This window comes from Euphorbia lathyris, chromosome 3 (assembly GCF_963576675.1).
Source record: "Euphorbia lathyris chromosome 3, ddEupLath1.1, whole genome shotgun sequence".
Lineage (NCBI taxonomy): Eukaryota > Viridiplantae > Streptophyta > Magnoliopsida > Malpighiales > Euphorbiaceae > Euphorbia > Euphorbia lathyris.
Genome location: NC_088912.1, coordinates 93993295 through 94009605, shown reverse-complemented (window position 1 = coordinate 94009605; position 16311 = coordinate 93993295). Strand labels below are relative to the sequence as shown.

General features: G+C 35.7%; 1 non-coding gene across 1 annotated transcript; it reads left to right on the top strand.

The window, feature by feature from the left end:
• The first annotated feature begins 11426 nt into the window (after positions 1-11426).
• Positions 11427-11533, top strand: LOC136225186 (small nucleolar RNA R71). Its single transcript, XR_010686916.1, has one exon. It is a non-coding gene; the product is annotated as a small nucleolar RNA R71 (small nucleolar RNA).
• Positions 11534-16311: the final 4778 nt, after the last annotated feature.

Sequence of the window (16311 nt, the reverse complement as noted above, 5' to 3'; positions counted from 1 at the left end):
TTAATTTGCTTTCGTGTTCGTTTAAGAGGTACTGACCATGCCATGGGTGGACACAATCGTTACTTAAAACTTTAAACACGTTTAATTTTTGCTTTAATTTCTAACGTTCCTTTCATACCTCGACCGTGATAAGGGTGGTCGCAATCGTGGCCAAAAGTAAACGGTACTTAATGTTCTTCCCTTTCATACCTCGATTGTGATAAGGTTGGTCTCAATCGTGGCCAAAAGTTAAGAATACGACTTCTTGATTTAATTAATATGAATTATAAATAATGAAAATTATAAATTGAGAAAAGAAAAAATAGCACATTCATCCTATATTGACTTAAAATTCAACATGTATTATGGCTAAAGTTTCCTTAAAAACTTCAATTGGTTTTTAATGTAAGACGAAAAATCATACCGAGCTAAAAAGCTAAAGTTGTTAGTTTGATTTATGCCTATAAACCTAATTGAAAATTGAAAATTGAAAATGAGATTTATATTTATCATGAATTCATGATATAAAATAGAGATTTGAAACTAAAGAAATTTTACTTATATACATTCACTCGAGACGTTTTTGATAAAATCGTATCGGAGATTTGTAAAAATATTTGTAAAATATGGCCCGTATAGAAATATTATTTCTAACGATAATGATAACCTTAAAATATGTTTAACATTATTTTGAAAGTAGAATTGTTTGAAACTTATGAAAAATATATACTTTAACAAAAATATATGTTTACTAGCTATTATTTTTGAAAAGTGTTGCACTTTATATAAAAAAATGTTGCATTTGTTTTTGAAAAATGTTACATATTATACTTTACTTAAACTTGAATAACAACATGCATTTATACTTAAATAAATAGCATTGCATTCATTCGTACTTGAAATTAAAAATGAATATGAAATATCTCCTCCCACACTTAATTTGGACCATGTCCTCATTGGTGCAAAAAGCGATAAAACATGAAAAATAGTACGAAATAAAATCATATGAATTAGAATGTAAAAATATAGTACGAAAACATTCAAACATTAATAATAAAGTTAATTGTACCAAACACAATTAAAAATATTGTACCGAAGTGAACAAGACATAATAAAAATAACGAAAATGAGGTAAAGAAAGAAAGGATAAAACCTATCAAGGTGAACTCGGTGGTGAAGGCGTAGTCTCAACTCCTTGGCGGCGGAAGAAAGATAGCAACCGGCGACGAGTAGATTTGTGCTCACGTCTCAAACGTTGCTGGTGCATTACATAGACCAAAAGGCATTCTCCTATATGCAAATGTTCCGTAAGGACACGTGAAGGTTGTTTTATCTTGGTCATCCGGGTAAATGTAAATTTGAAAGAATCCGGAATAACCGTCTAGGAAACAATAAAATGCATGACCGGCTATCCTTTCGATCATTTGATCAATGAAAGGTAGAGGAAAATGATCTTTCCTAGTTGCTTTGTTTAGGTTCCTATAGTCTATACAAACCCTCCAACCGGTGGTGGTTCGTGTAGGTATCAGTTCACCTTCATCATTTCTTACAACAGTTATGCCTCCTTTTTTAGGTACACAATGGATTGGACTAACCCATTCACTATCCGAAATCGGATAAATGATTCCATTGTCTAAAAGTTTAGTAATCTCATTTTTTACTACTTCTTTCATGTTCGGATTTAAGCGTCTTTGTCTATCCGCTTTAGGTGGCTTATCTTCTTCTAAGTGAATTCTATGCATTACGATACTAGGATTAATTCCCTTTAAGTCTGAAATTTGCCAACCCATACTTCCTATCCTATTTCTAACAACTTCTTTCAATTTTTCTTCTTGATCTATTGTTAATTTGTCAGAAATAATTATAGGTAGAGAATCGCCTTCTCCTAAGAAAGCGTACCTCAAATGACTGGGTAATTCTTTAAGTTCTAATTTAGGGGGTGTTACAATTGAAGGCGGAACTGGTCCATCTTCTCGAATCAAAGGCTCTGGGTCCTTATCGTCTAATTCCTCACCTATTATAGGTTCAATTATTTCTTCACTCTGAATAACGTCATTGACACATTCCTCGACTAAATCAAGTTTCATACAAGCGAATTCCTCCATAGGGTATTTCATCGCTTTGTTCATGTTAAACTCGATCTTATCTTCTCATATCCTTAAGACTACCTTCCCTTCCGACACATCTACTAGAGCGTGTCCCTCGTTCAGAAACTCGTCCATATACATCATGCCAAAGAATTGAGCATATCTGAACTGCAGAAAATGTTTCCCTTCGTCATGGTTATAAATTGGAAACCATGCACCATAACGATCAGAGATATCAACTTTCCCGCTTTGAGCAGAAGTGTGTTTTTGAACATTTTTCAAAGACTTAGTCATGTCTGTGAGAGAGAAGAAAATGAAGTCTGTAGGATTGAGGATTTGAGAAAGAAATTCAAAAAGATGAAATGAAATGGAAGAAGTCTGATCCTACAGGAATATATAAGAACTATAAGTGAAAGGTTGTGTCTGTTAAAAAGAAAAATGTGCCAAAGTGATACCTCTTTGATTCAACTGACAGAAATTTTAAAGAAAGAAGACTGTAATTCCTTACAGTTATTTCAATTTCAAAAGATAGAAAATCTCAACTGAGATTTTCAGAATCTCAACTGAGATTTCCAGATCCTGAAACATGGAAAATCTCAACTGAAATTTCTGCATATTTAATTTCTCAATAACACTTAACACTTAATGAAATTTTCAGAACATGACTAAATTCAAAATTTTAATGTTAACAAAACTTATTTGTACACAAAAATAAAAATAAAAATTAAAGTAAATAAAAATAAAAATAAAAATAAAAATAAACTAAAAAAAAGAATAAAAATTATGAACATAAAATAAGAAAAACTATAAATTAAAAACATGAAAACTAAATAAATTAATTTTCATAGAATTTTATCCACGGATTCAATTGCTTGAATTGGAGCTCCGTCGAAATAAATCTTGCAACGATTACCATTGACCTTAAATCGTTCGCCATTGGACTTTTCTAGCTCCAAAGATCTGTAATCAAACGTTTTAACAACCAAAAATGGTCCAGTCCATCTAGATTTTAGCTTACCTGGAAATAATTTTAATCTCGAATTAAAAAGTAAGACTTTATCCCCAACATTAAAGTTTTTAATTTTGATTTTGGCATCATGCCACTTTTTAACTTTTTCCTTATAAATTCTTGCATTTTCGTAGGACAAATAACGTAATTCATCCAACTCGTTTAAGTCGAACAAACGCTTTTTCCCTGCGCTTTGTAAATCAAAATTAAGGGTTTTTATAGCCCAGTATGCTTTATGTTCTAATTCAACCGGCAAATGACAAGCTTTACCATAAACTAATCTATAAGGTGTCATTCCGATAGGTGTTTTAAATGCAGTACGGTATGCCCATAATGCATCGTTAAGTTTATGTGCCCAGTCTCTTCTAGAAGACGAAATTGTTTTCTCATCCATTTGAGTTCTCTATTTGAAATTTCCGCTTGACCATTCGTTTGAGGATGGTACGGCGTAGAGATACGGTGGTGTACTCCGTATTTTTTCATAAGCGACTCAAAACCTCTATTTACGAAATGAGTACCACCGTCGCTTACCATAACTCTAGGAACTCCAAATCGACAAAATATTGAATTTAAAAACTTAACAACTACTTTAGAATCATTTTTCGGGGTTGCAATTGCTTCAACCCACTTTGAAACATAATCTACGGCTACTAATATATAATTTTTGCCAAAAGAAGTAGGAAAAGGACCCATGAAATCAATCCCCCATACGTCGAAGATTTCAACTTCCAATATGTTCGTAAGAGGCATCTCATCTTTCCTTCCTATATTCCCGGTTCTTTGACATTTATCACAGCGGACTATAAATGAACGGACATCTTTAAACAGAGTAGGCCAAAAGAATCCGCATTCAAGTATTCTAGCTGTTGTTTTACTTATGCTATTATGACCTCCGTAAGCGCTAGCATGACATTCCAACATTATGGAGTCATATTCAAACTCACTAACACATCTCCTAAGTATTCCATCGCCGCATGTTTTGAACAAGAATGGATCTTCCCAAAAATATTTCTTAGCTTCCGAAAAGAATTTCTTCTTTTGCTGAGAAGTCAATCCATCTGGCACAACATGTGCAGCTAAGTAATTGGCTATGTCCGCATACCATGGAGTTATGACACTTTATACTTGCATGAGATGTTCATCGGGGAAATCATCTTGAATGCCTGATATTTCACCGATGGGACCGTTTTCATCCTCAAGTCTTGATAGATGATCGGCGACAAGGTTTTCAACTCCCTTTTTGTCTTTAATCTCAAATTCTTGCAATAATAAAACCCATCTAATAAGACGCGGTTTTGCATCTTTCTTAGCAAATAAATATCGTAAAGCTGCATGATCTGTATAGATGATAACTTTAGATCCTAACAAATAAGATCGAAACTTATCACATGCAAAAACTACTGCTAACATTTCTTTTTCAGTTGTGGTGTAATTTAACTGTGCACCGGACAATGTGTGACTCGCATAATATATAACATGAAGTTTCTTATCCTTCCTCTGACCTAATACACATCCTACAGCTAAGTCACTCGCATCACACATAATTTCGAAAGGTAGATTCCAATCGGGTTTCGTTATTATAGGTGTACTGACTAAAGCCGTTTTCAAGGTATTAAAAGCTTTTAAACAATCCTTGTTAAAATCAAAAGTTGAATCCTTCATAAGCAAATTAGTAAGTGGTTTGGAGATTACAGAAAAGTTCTTTATAAACCTTCGGTAAAAACCTGCATGTCCTAAAAATGATCTTACTCCCTTAACAGTGGTTGGTGGGGGTAATTTTTCTATAACTGAAGTCTTTGCTCTGTCCACTTCTAAACCTTTTTCAGATATCTTATGACCTAAGACAATTCCTTCGTCTACCATGAAATGACATTTTTCCCAGTTTAATACTAAATTCGTTTCCTCACATCTAGACAATACTTTATCTAAGTTCTGTAAACATGCATCGAAAGAATCTCCATAAACTGAAAAATCATCCATGAAAACTTCCATTATATCTTCAATGAAGTCATTAAATATTGCTGTCATACATCGTTGAAACGTTGCTGGTGCATTACATAGACCAAAAGGCATTCTCCTATATGCAAATGTTCCGTAAGGACACGTGAAGGTTGTTTTATCTTGGTCATCCGGGTAAATGTAAATTTGAAAGAATCCGGAATAACCGTCTAGGAAACAATAAAATGCATGACCGGCTATCCTTTCGATCATTTGATCAATGAAAGGTAGAGGAAAATGATCTTTCCTAGTTGCTTTGTTTAGGTTCCTATAGTCTATACAAACCCTCCAACCGGTGGTGGTTCGTGTAGGTATCAGTTCACCTTCATCATTTCTTACAACAGTTATGCCTCCTTTTTTAGGTACACAATGGATTGGACTAACCCATTCACTATCCGAAATCGGATAAATGATTCCATTGTCTAAAAGTTTAGTAATCTCATTTTTTACTACTTCTTTCATGTTCGGATTTAAGCGTCTTTGTCTATCCGCTTTAGGTGGCTTATCTTCTTCTAAGTGAATTCTATGCATTACGATACTAGGATTAATTCCCTTTAAGTCTGAAATTTGCCAACCCATACTTCCTATCCTATTTCTAACAACTTCTTTCAATTTTTCTTCTTGATCTATTGTTAATTTGTCAGAAATAATTATAGGTAGAGAATCGCCTTCTCCTAAGAAAGCGTACCTCAAATGACTGGGTAATTCTTTAAGTTCTAATTTAGGGGGTGTTACAATTGAAGGCGGAACTGGTCCATCTTCTCGAATCAAAGGCTCTGGGTCCTTATCGTCTAATTCCTCACCTATTATAGGTTCAATTATTTCTTCACTCTGAATAACGTCATTGACACATTCCTCGACTAAATCAAGTTTCATACAAGCGAATTCCTCCATAGGGTATTTCATCGCTTTGTTCATGTTAAACTCGATCTTATCTTCTCATATCCTTAAGACTACCTTCCCTTCCGACACATCTACTAGAGCGTGTCCCTCGTTCAGAAACTCGTCCATATACATCATGCCAAAGAATTGAGCATATCTGAACTGCAGAAAATGTTTCCCTTCGTCATGGTTATAAATTGGAAACCATGCACCATAACGATCAGATATATCAACTTTCCCGCTTTGAGCAGAAGTGTGTTTTTGAACATTTTTCAAAGACTTAGTCATGTCTGTGAGAGAGAAGAAAATGAAGTCTGTAGGATTGAGGATTTGAGAAAGAAATTCAAAAAGATGAAATGAAATGGAAGAAGTCTGATCCTACAGGAATATATAAGAACTATAAGTGAAAGGTTGTGTCTGTTAAAAAGAAAAATGTGCCAAAGTGATACCTCTTTGATTCAACTGACAGAAATTTTAAAGAAAGAAGACTGTAATTCCTTACAGTTATTTCAATTTCAAAAGATAGAAAATCTCAACTGAGATTTTCAGAATCTCAACTGAGATTTCCAGATCCTGAAACATGGAAAATCTCAACTGAAATTTCTGCATATTTAATTTCTCAATAACACTTAACACTTAATGAAATTTTCAGAACATGACTAAATTCAAAATTTTAATGTTAACAAAACTTATTTGTACACAAAAATAAAAATAAAAATTAAAGTAAATAAAAATAAAAATAAAAATAAAAATAAAAATAAACTAAAAAAAAGAATAAAAATTATGAACATAAAATAAGAAAAACTATAAATTAAAAACATGAAAACTAAATAAATTAATTTTCATAGAATTTTATCCACGGATTCAATTGCTTGAATTGGAGCTCCGTCGAAATAAATCTTGCAACGATTACCATTGACCTTAAATCGTTCGCCATTGGACTTTTCTAGCTCCAAAGATCTGTAATCAAACGTTTTAACAACCAAAAATGGTCCAGTCCATCTAGATTTTAGCTTACCTGGAAATAATTTTAATCTCGAATTAAAAAGTAAGACTTTATCCCCAACATTAAAGTTTTTAATTTTGATTTTGGCATCATGCCACTTTTTAACTTTTTCCTTATAAATTCTTGCATTTTCGTAGGACAAATAACGTAATTCATCCAACTCGTTTAAGTCGAACAAACGCTTTTTCCCTGCGCTTTGTAAATCAAAATTAAGGGTTTTTATAGCCCAGTATGCTTTATGTTCTAATTCAACCGGCAAATGACAAGCTTTACCATAAACTAATCTATAAGGTGTCATTCCGATAGGTGTTTTAAATGCAGTACGGTATGCCCATAATGCATCGTTAAGTTTATGTGCCCAGTCTCTTCTAGAAGACGAAATTGTTTTCTCATCCATTTGAGTTCTCTATTTGAAATTTCCGCTTGACCATTCGTTTGAGGATGGTACGGCGTAGAGATACGGTGGTGTACTCCGTATTTTTTCATAAGCGACTCAAAACCTCTATTTACGAAATGAGTACCACCGTCGCTTACCATAACTCTAGGAACTCCAAATCGACAAAATATTGAATTTAAAAACTTAACAACTACTTTAGAATCATTTTTCGGGGTTGCAATTGCTTCAACCCACTTTGAAACATAATCTACGGCTACTAATATATAATTTTTGCCAAAAGAAGTAGGAAAAGGACCCATGAAATCAATCCCCCATACGTCGAAGATTTCAACTTCCAATATGTTCGTAAGAGGCATCTCATCTTTCCTTCCTATATTCCCGGTTCTTTGACATTTATCACAGCGGACTATAAATGAACGGACATCTTTAAACAGAGTAGGCCAAAAGAATCCGCATTCAAGTATTCTAGCTGTTGTTTTACTTATGCTATTATGACCTCCGTAAGCGCTAGCATGACATTCCAACATTATGGAGTCATATTCAAACTCACTAACACATCTCCTAAGTATTCCATCGCCGCATGTTTTGAACAAGAATGGATCTTCCCAAAAATATTTCTTAGCTTCCGAAAAGAATTTCTTCTTTTGCTGAGAAGTCAATCCATCTGGCACAACATGTGCAGCTAAGTAATTGGCTATGTCCGCATACCATGGAGTTATGACACTTTATACTTGCATGAGATGTTCATCGGGGAAATCATCTTGAATGCCTGATATTTCACCGATGGGACCGTTTTCATCCTCAAGTCTTGATAGATGATCGGCGACAAGGTTTTCAACTCCCTTTTTGTCTTTAATCTCAAATTCTTGCAATAATAAAACCCATCTAATAAGACGCGGTTTTGCATCTTTCTTAGCAAATAAATATCGTAAAGCTGCATGATCTGTATAGATGATAACTTTAGATCCTAACAAATAAGATCGAAACTTATCACATGCAAAAACTACTGCTAACATTTCTTTTTCAGTTGTGGTGTAATTTAACTGTGCACCGGACAATGTGTGACTCGCATAATATATAACATGAAGTTTCTTATCCTTCCTCTGACCTAATACACATCCTACAGCTAAGTCACTCGCATCACACATAATTTCGAAAGGTAGATTCCAATCGGGTTTCGTTATTATAGGTGTACTGACTAAAGCCGTTTTCAAGGTATTAAAAGCTTTTAAACAATCCTTGTTAAAATCAAAAGTTGAATCCTTCATAAGCAAATTAGTAAGTGGTTTGGAGATTACAGAAAAGTTCTTTATAAACCTTCGGTAAAAACCTGCATGTCCTAAAAATGATCTTACTCCCTTAACAGTGGTTGGTGGGGGTAATTTTTCTATAACTGAAGTCTTTGCTCTGTCCACTTCTAAACCTTTTTCAGATATCTTATGACCTAAGACAATTCCTTCGTCTACCATGAAATGACATTTTTCCCAGTTTAATACTAAATTCGTTTCCTCACATCTAGACAATACTTTATCTAAGTTCTGTAAACATGCATCGAAAGAATCTCCATAAACTGAAAAATCATCCATGAAAACTTCCATTATATCTTCAATGAAGTCATTAAATATTGCTGTCATACATCGTTGAAACGTTGCTGGTGCATTACATAGACCAAAAGGCATTCTCCTATATGCAAATGTTCCGTAAGGACACGTGAAGGTTGTTTTATCTTGGTCATCCGGGTAAATGTAAATTTGAAAGAATCCGGAATAACCGTCTAGGAAACAATAAAATGCATGACCGGCTATCCTTTCGATCATTTGATCAATGAAAGGTAGAGGAAAATGATCTTTCCTAGTTGCTTTGTTTAGGTTCCTATAGTCTATACAAACCCTCCAACCGGTGGTGGTTCGTGTAGGTATCAGTTCACCTTCATCATTTCTTACAACAGTTATGCCTCCTTTTTTAGGTACACAATGGATTGGACTAACCCATTCACTATCCGAAATCGGATAAATGATTCCATTGTCTAAAAGTTTAGTAATCTCATTTTTTACTACTTCTTTCATGTTCGGATTTAAGCGTCTTTGTCTATCCGCTTTAGGTGGCTTATCTTCTTCTAAGTGAATTCTATGCATTACGATACTAGGATTAATTCCCTTTAAGTCTGAAATTTGCCAACCCATACTTCCTATCCTATTTCTAACAACTTCTTTCAATTTTTCTTCTTGATCTATTGTTAATTTGTCAGAAATAATTATAGGTAGAGAATCGCCTTCTCCTAAGAAAGCGTACCTCAAATGACTGGGTAATTCTTTAAGTTCTAATTTAGGGGGTGTTACAATTGAAGGCGGAACTGGTCCATCTTCTCGAATCAAAGGCTCTGGGTCCTTATCGTCTAATTCCTCACCTATTATAGGTTCAATTATTTCTTCACTCTGAATAACGTCATTGACACATTCCTCGACTAAATCAAGTTTCATACAAGCGAATTCCTCCATAGGGTATTTCATCGCTTTGTTCATGTTAAACTCGATCTTATCTTCTCATATCCTTAAGACTACCTTCCCTTCCGACACATCTACTAGAGCGTGTCCCGTGTTCATAAACGGTCTACCAAAAATTAAAGGGCAATTTACATCATATGCAAAGTCTAATATAACAAAATCGGTAGGAAAAATAAATTTATCGACTTTGACTAAAACATCTTCAATTATACCATATGGTCTCTTAGTGGTTTGATCCGCTAATTGCAAAACCATATTAGTACGTTTGATATCTTCTTCTAAACCTAACTTGTTGAAAATAGACAACGGCATCAAGTTTATACTTGCTCCTAAATCACAAAGACAACTCGGGAATTCAATATCTCCCAATTTACACGGAATAGTAAAACATCCGGGATCTTTGAGTTTAGTGGGCAAATTACTTGACACTATTGAACTACAGTCTTCAGTTAACGAAATGGATGAAATTCCTTCCCAACTGATTTTCTTTGAAATCAAATCTTTTAAAAACTTACCATAGTTAGGAATTTGTGTGATTGCATCCATGAACATTAGATTGATGTGCAAATTTTTAAGTTTATCCAAAAACGTTAGAAGTTGTTTGTCATAGTCCTTATTTCGGACTTTGTGCGGAAAAGGTGGTTTAGGTACAAAAGTCTTGGTACTTGTGTCAAATGGTGAACTATTTTTGTTTGAGATATCTTCTTTGGATTTTGGTATATCAGTTCCTGGTAATGTTGCATCTTTGGGCATTTTCGGCCCTTGATAATTTTTCCCTGAACGAAGAGTGATAGCTTTCACCTGCTCTTTCGGATTTTCTTCCGTATGGCTGGGAAGACTTCCCTCTTTTCGGGATGGAATTGATTTAGCAAGTTGACCAATTTGAACCTCCAAATTATGGATGCTAGATGAGTGGTTTTTAATAAGCTGATCGAATTTATTTTCAATCCGTTTAAAACCATCGTCGTGATTACTTATTTTTCCACTGATAGCATCTATAAACTTATCGATTTTAGAAGATAAAGTGCTAATCGTATCTCTTGACTGGTTTTGATAATTAGTGGTACGATTTTGATTAGCACTTGCATTATTGTTATTGTTATCTTTCCAGTTAAAGTTAGGATGATTCCTCCATCCAGAATTATAAGTATTAGAATAAGGATTATTAGTTTGGTTTTGCCCTTGGACAAAATTTACCTGTTCGATCTCACTCATATTTTCGTAATCCACATCTGTTTGGACTGGATTACCATTGGTATCGCGTGGTGCCATAAACTTGTCAATTTTGTGCGATAAAGCAGAAAATTGGGCTTGTAGCATCGCGACTAGATCAAGTTCAACTATACCTTTAACTGATGATGAGGCTGAGGATGATGGTTTCGCCACCGGTATATGTCCACGTTCTGCGGGCCACATACTGCTGTTGATTGCCATTTCCTCCAAAAGTTCTCTTGCTTGGGCTGATGTTTTCTTCATAAATAGCCCTCCCGACATAACATCTAATGAACCCCTAGTTGTAGGATTTAGTCCATTGTAAAATGTTTGCATTAAAAGTTCAGCGGGTAATTGGTGGTGTGGGCACAAACGTTGAAGTTCTTTAAAACGTTCCCAAGTTTCATAAAGAGTCTCATTATCATTTTGAGAAAAAGATGTTAACTCCTTTATGACTCTTGCGGTTTTTGCTAAAGGAAAATATTTTGATAAAAATGCTTGGGCTAATTGTTCCCAAGTGGCAAAAGTTGCGGCTGGCATAGAAGTTAACCATTCTTTGGCTCTATCCTTCAAAGTGAAAGGAAAGAGGCGAAGTTTGATTGCTTCTGCAGTCACATCTGGGATTTTAAAAGTGTCACAAATTTCAAGGAAATTTGTTAAATGGGTGTTAGGATTTTCGTTAGGTAACCCGTAAAATGTTACATTATTTTGCAACATATTAAGAAAAGCTGGCTTAATTTCAAATTGGTTTGCGGTGATTCTGGGTCTAACGATACTGTTGGTCACACCGGCCACACCTGGCCTAGCGTAATCCATAAGTGTTGGTGGTCTGCCATTTTTTCTGGCTCGGTAGATGTTTTTACTGGGGTCTTATTTTTGTTTTTCTTGTTTTTCTTGTTCTTCCTAATGGTTCTATCAATTTCTGGATCTAGTGGTTTTGGTGGTATGCCTGAACTTCGAGAACTGCGCATGAACCTGAAATCTTGCACGAACCGAAACTACCTGAAAAACAGAATTTGAGAAATAAATAAATTAGTAAATGAAAATTATTAAATTATAAAAGTTAAAATAAGTATGTTTAAACCTAGATTCGAAATAAAACACGAAAAATCTAAAATTTTGTTAAAAATATTGGCGTTCCCCGGCAACGGCGCCAAAAACTTGTTGAGCGATTTCCGCAAGTGCACGGTATACGCTTGTAGTAATAAAAGATATCGAACCCACAGGGAACGCTTTTTAACTAAAACTTTATTTAATTCAGTTTTAATCACGTGTTTAGGTTTAACAAAAGAAATTCGTTTAATTGATTGAATTGGTTTGGGTAAATTAGGATTAGATAAGAATATTATATCGAGTTTAGAGAACAGTTCTGTCTTGTGATTTTGATTATAAGACAGATACTTCCGTAATTGGAATGAATAGTAGGTATAAAACTTATTTTCATAAAGCAAAGAAAGCAACTTTAACTTTGTAAAGATTATGGACATGTAATAATATAGGGATTTATTTAATTGAATGGCTTTGAACCGTAGAAATCTCTCTGGATCGGAGTAGATTTCTGCCTTAATCAAACTAGTATTTTATATCTGATAAGCCGCGATAAGCGATCATATCATCCATAAAAACTAAATCTGTCAAGTGTTCAACAAAGTTTTTATATGAATAAGATAGAATAGAACGTTTTAATAAAAACACCAATTTATCATTTTGAAAATCATTTTGTCAGAACAATATCAAAATAACAACAGTAAGAATGTATTAAATAAATAAGTATATCATTAATGAAATGTGAATTTTCACAAGTTAACAGAGAAGTAGAAACTTGGATAGCATTGCAACGAAAACTTTGAGATCCGGGTTGTCAATCTTTCCCTCAAACTCCGTAGGTTTGTCAGACCTCATACGCTTCAGCCGTCAATCCTTCTCGCTGAATCTTCGGAATAGAGACTGGTCAGTCCACTACCAGAATGAAAACTTGTCTCTGATCAACCTTAGAAACTAAACTAATAGTGTGTTTATAACTAATCTAATAACAACTTGTGTACAACAAGTTTGTTTACACAGAAATGAAATCTAACTTTCTGATTCTTTTCTGAATCAGAAACTCAACATAATAACTTTCTTCTCTAATTTCTCTAACTTTTCCAACCTCTTGATTTTTGAAATGGATCACTTATTTATAGTTGTTGAAGGGTTGTAAATGATGGGTCGTGTCCGTTGGTGAAGGGTCGCTTTTATCCAAACGAACAGACGCGTTTCTCGGATTAAAACATGTGAATTATGTGCAGAATACTTCGCTGTCGCGACTGAGATTCTAAAAATCTCAGTCGCGACAGGGGGTATAGGGGCGAGTTGAAGATTTCGTTCTTCTTCCGTGACGCCTTTCGTAAGTCGCGACTGAGATTATGAAAATCTCAGTCGCGACAGAGAGTTATCTCCCCGTCTCTTCGACTGCTTCTCGTCCTCCTTGAGCGTTCTTCTAGCTGATATGCATTCTCGGTACGTTTTTTAGGTTTTTCCTCCATTTTAGCTCTGTTTTAGCTCCATTTTAGCTCCTATTTGGATTTAACCAAATAATTAAGTACCTTGCATCAAAGAAGTAAATAAAGACGTAAAAGTATTCCAAATGAATATAATTAGCACGATTTTAATGTAAATTTAACGTATTTATATAGGATATTTAGGTATATTTTGGGCTTAACATATAATCCTGCCACAAGAAACCATCCGAATTTTGGATGGACAGGCCAACCGAACCAGCAAGAACAACTGAGATATCAACAACAGCAAGGAGGACACTACCAAAGGCAACCTCAACAGCATTATAAACAACATGTGCCACCAAAGGAAGATGTAGAGCCAGATATGAAGACAATGATGATGCAGTTCATGAAACAGACACAAGCATCAATTAAAAATCTGGAAACACAGGTTCACCAGTTAGCTGCATCTATGTCAAAAGGGAAGGGAATAATGCCGAGCAACATAGAGCCAAATCCAAAGGGCGATGTCATGGAAATTACCCTGAGATCTGGTAAGCAAACTCAACCCATTATTTCGACTGATGAAAATGCTGAATTCACAGGAACGTCCAAAGAAGCTGAAGGGGAGCAGGAATAGGCTGTTCCCAGTGAAGAAGAAACCAGGAAGACAACCTGTACCAATAAGCCGGATCAAGGGGAAAGCGAAAGAATATATAAGCCACCACCGCCGTATGTTCCACCTGTGCCATATCCAACGCGATTGATCAACAAAAAGCTGGAAGAACAGAATTCTAAAGTGTTGGACACCTTAAGGAAGTTGCACATCAACATTCCTTTCGTAGAAGCGCTGGCACAGATGCCGACATATGCAAAGTTCCTCAAGGATATCCTGTCTAACAAAAAGAAGCTGGAAAACATTTCCATGATCCAACTCAATAGAGATTGTTCGTCAATACTCCAAAACAAGCAGCAGGTACCTAAAAAGATAAAAGATCTAGGGAGTTTTTCTATTCCTTGCTCAATTGGAAACCTAAATATTGAAAATGCATTATGTGACCTAGGAGCTAGTATAAACCTGATGCCTTATTTTGTATATGCTAAACTTGGATTAGGAGAACCCCAACCTACTCGTATGTCCATTCAGTTGGCCGATCGTTCAGTATGCTATCCTAGGGGAGTTGTGGAAAATGTGCTAGTCAAAGTAGGAAAATTCATATTGCCCGTTGATTTCATTATAATGGACATTGATGAAGACTTGCATGTTCCTATTATCCTAGGTAGACCATTTTTAGCCACGGGTAGAGCATTGATAGACGTAGGAGAGGGACAATTATTCTTGAGGATTAATGGGGAAGAAGTCATCTTCAAAATGAACGAGGCAATGAGACGTGCAAATAATAATGATGACACACGCTGTTTCTTGGATGATTTTCAAAGTTTGTCTACTTTGCAGGAATAGGACACTCTGGAGACTCTATTGGGGGAAGAGGTGAACGTATGTGAAGGAACAGGCTGTTCCATTGAATCCAACCTACCGACACCTCCTTTCGATCCTACTGTTCCCACTCATCACGAACCACCGGAGATACCAACTGTGCCAATGTCTAAACCAGAATTGAAACCGTTGCCTGCACACCTCAAGTATGCTTTCCTGGAACCACCCAGCGGAAGTCCAGTCATAATATCCTCAAAGTTAACTCCTGATCAGAAGGCGCAACTTATGGCGGTTTTGCGAAGAAACAAGGATGCAATCGCATCGAAAATTGATGACATAAAAGGTATCAGCCCAGCAGTCTGTGTCCATAGAATCTTGATGGAAAAGGAACACAAGCCATCTGTCCAGCCGCAACGCAGACTGAATCCCCACATGAAGGAGGTTGTGCGAAAAGAGGTGTTCAAGTTTCTTGATGCCGGCATTATTTACCTAATCTCTGATAGTGTGTGGACCAGCCCTGTTCACGTTGTACCAAAAAAGGGAGGAACAACTGTAGTCCTCAACGAGAAAGATGAGTTGGTGCCCACAAGAACAATAACAGGGTGGAGAGTTTGTGTTGATTACAGAAAGCTCAACGAAGCCACAAGGAAGGATCATTTCCCCTTGCCCTTCATTGATCAGATGTTGGAGCGGTTAGCTGGCTATACCTTCTATTGTTTTCTTGATGGTTATTCAGGATACAACCAGATCGCAATTCATAGTGAGGATCAAGAGAAGACAACGTTCACATGTCCGTATAGGACCTATGCTTACAAACGAATGCCGTTCGAACTGTGCAACGCTCCAGCCACTTTCCAAAGATGTATGATGTCCATTTTTCATGACATGGTGGAGCGGACCATAGAAATATTCATGGACGACTTCTTTGTTTATGGAAACTCTTTTGATAGCTGTCTAAACAACCTCGAAGCCGTGCTTGTGCGATGCAAAGAGACCCACTTGGTCTTGAATTAGGAGAAATGCCACTTCATGGTTACGGGCGGAATTGTTCTCGGGCATAAAATTTCAGAAAAAGGGATGGAAGTGGACAAAGTGAAGGTGGAAGTAATAGAAAAGCTGGCTGTTCCGGCCAGTGTAAAAGATGTGCGAAGTTTTCTGGGGCACGAAGGGTTTTATCGCAGGTTTATCAAAGATTTTTCAAAGATTGCGCTGCCCTTGTCAGCCTTACTTCATAAGGAAGCCAAATTTTCTTTCAATGCAAGCTGTTTAAAGGCGTTTGAAATCTTAAAGAGCAAGCTGATCAACTCGCCTATACTGGC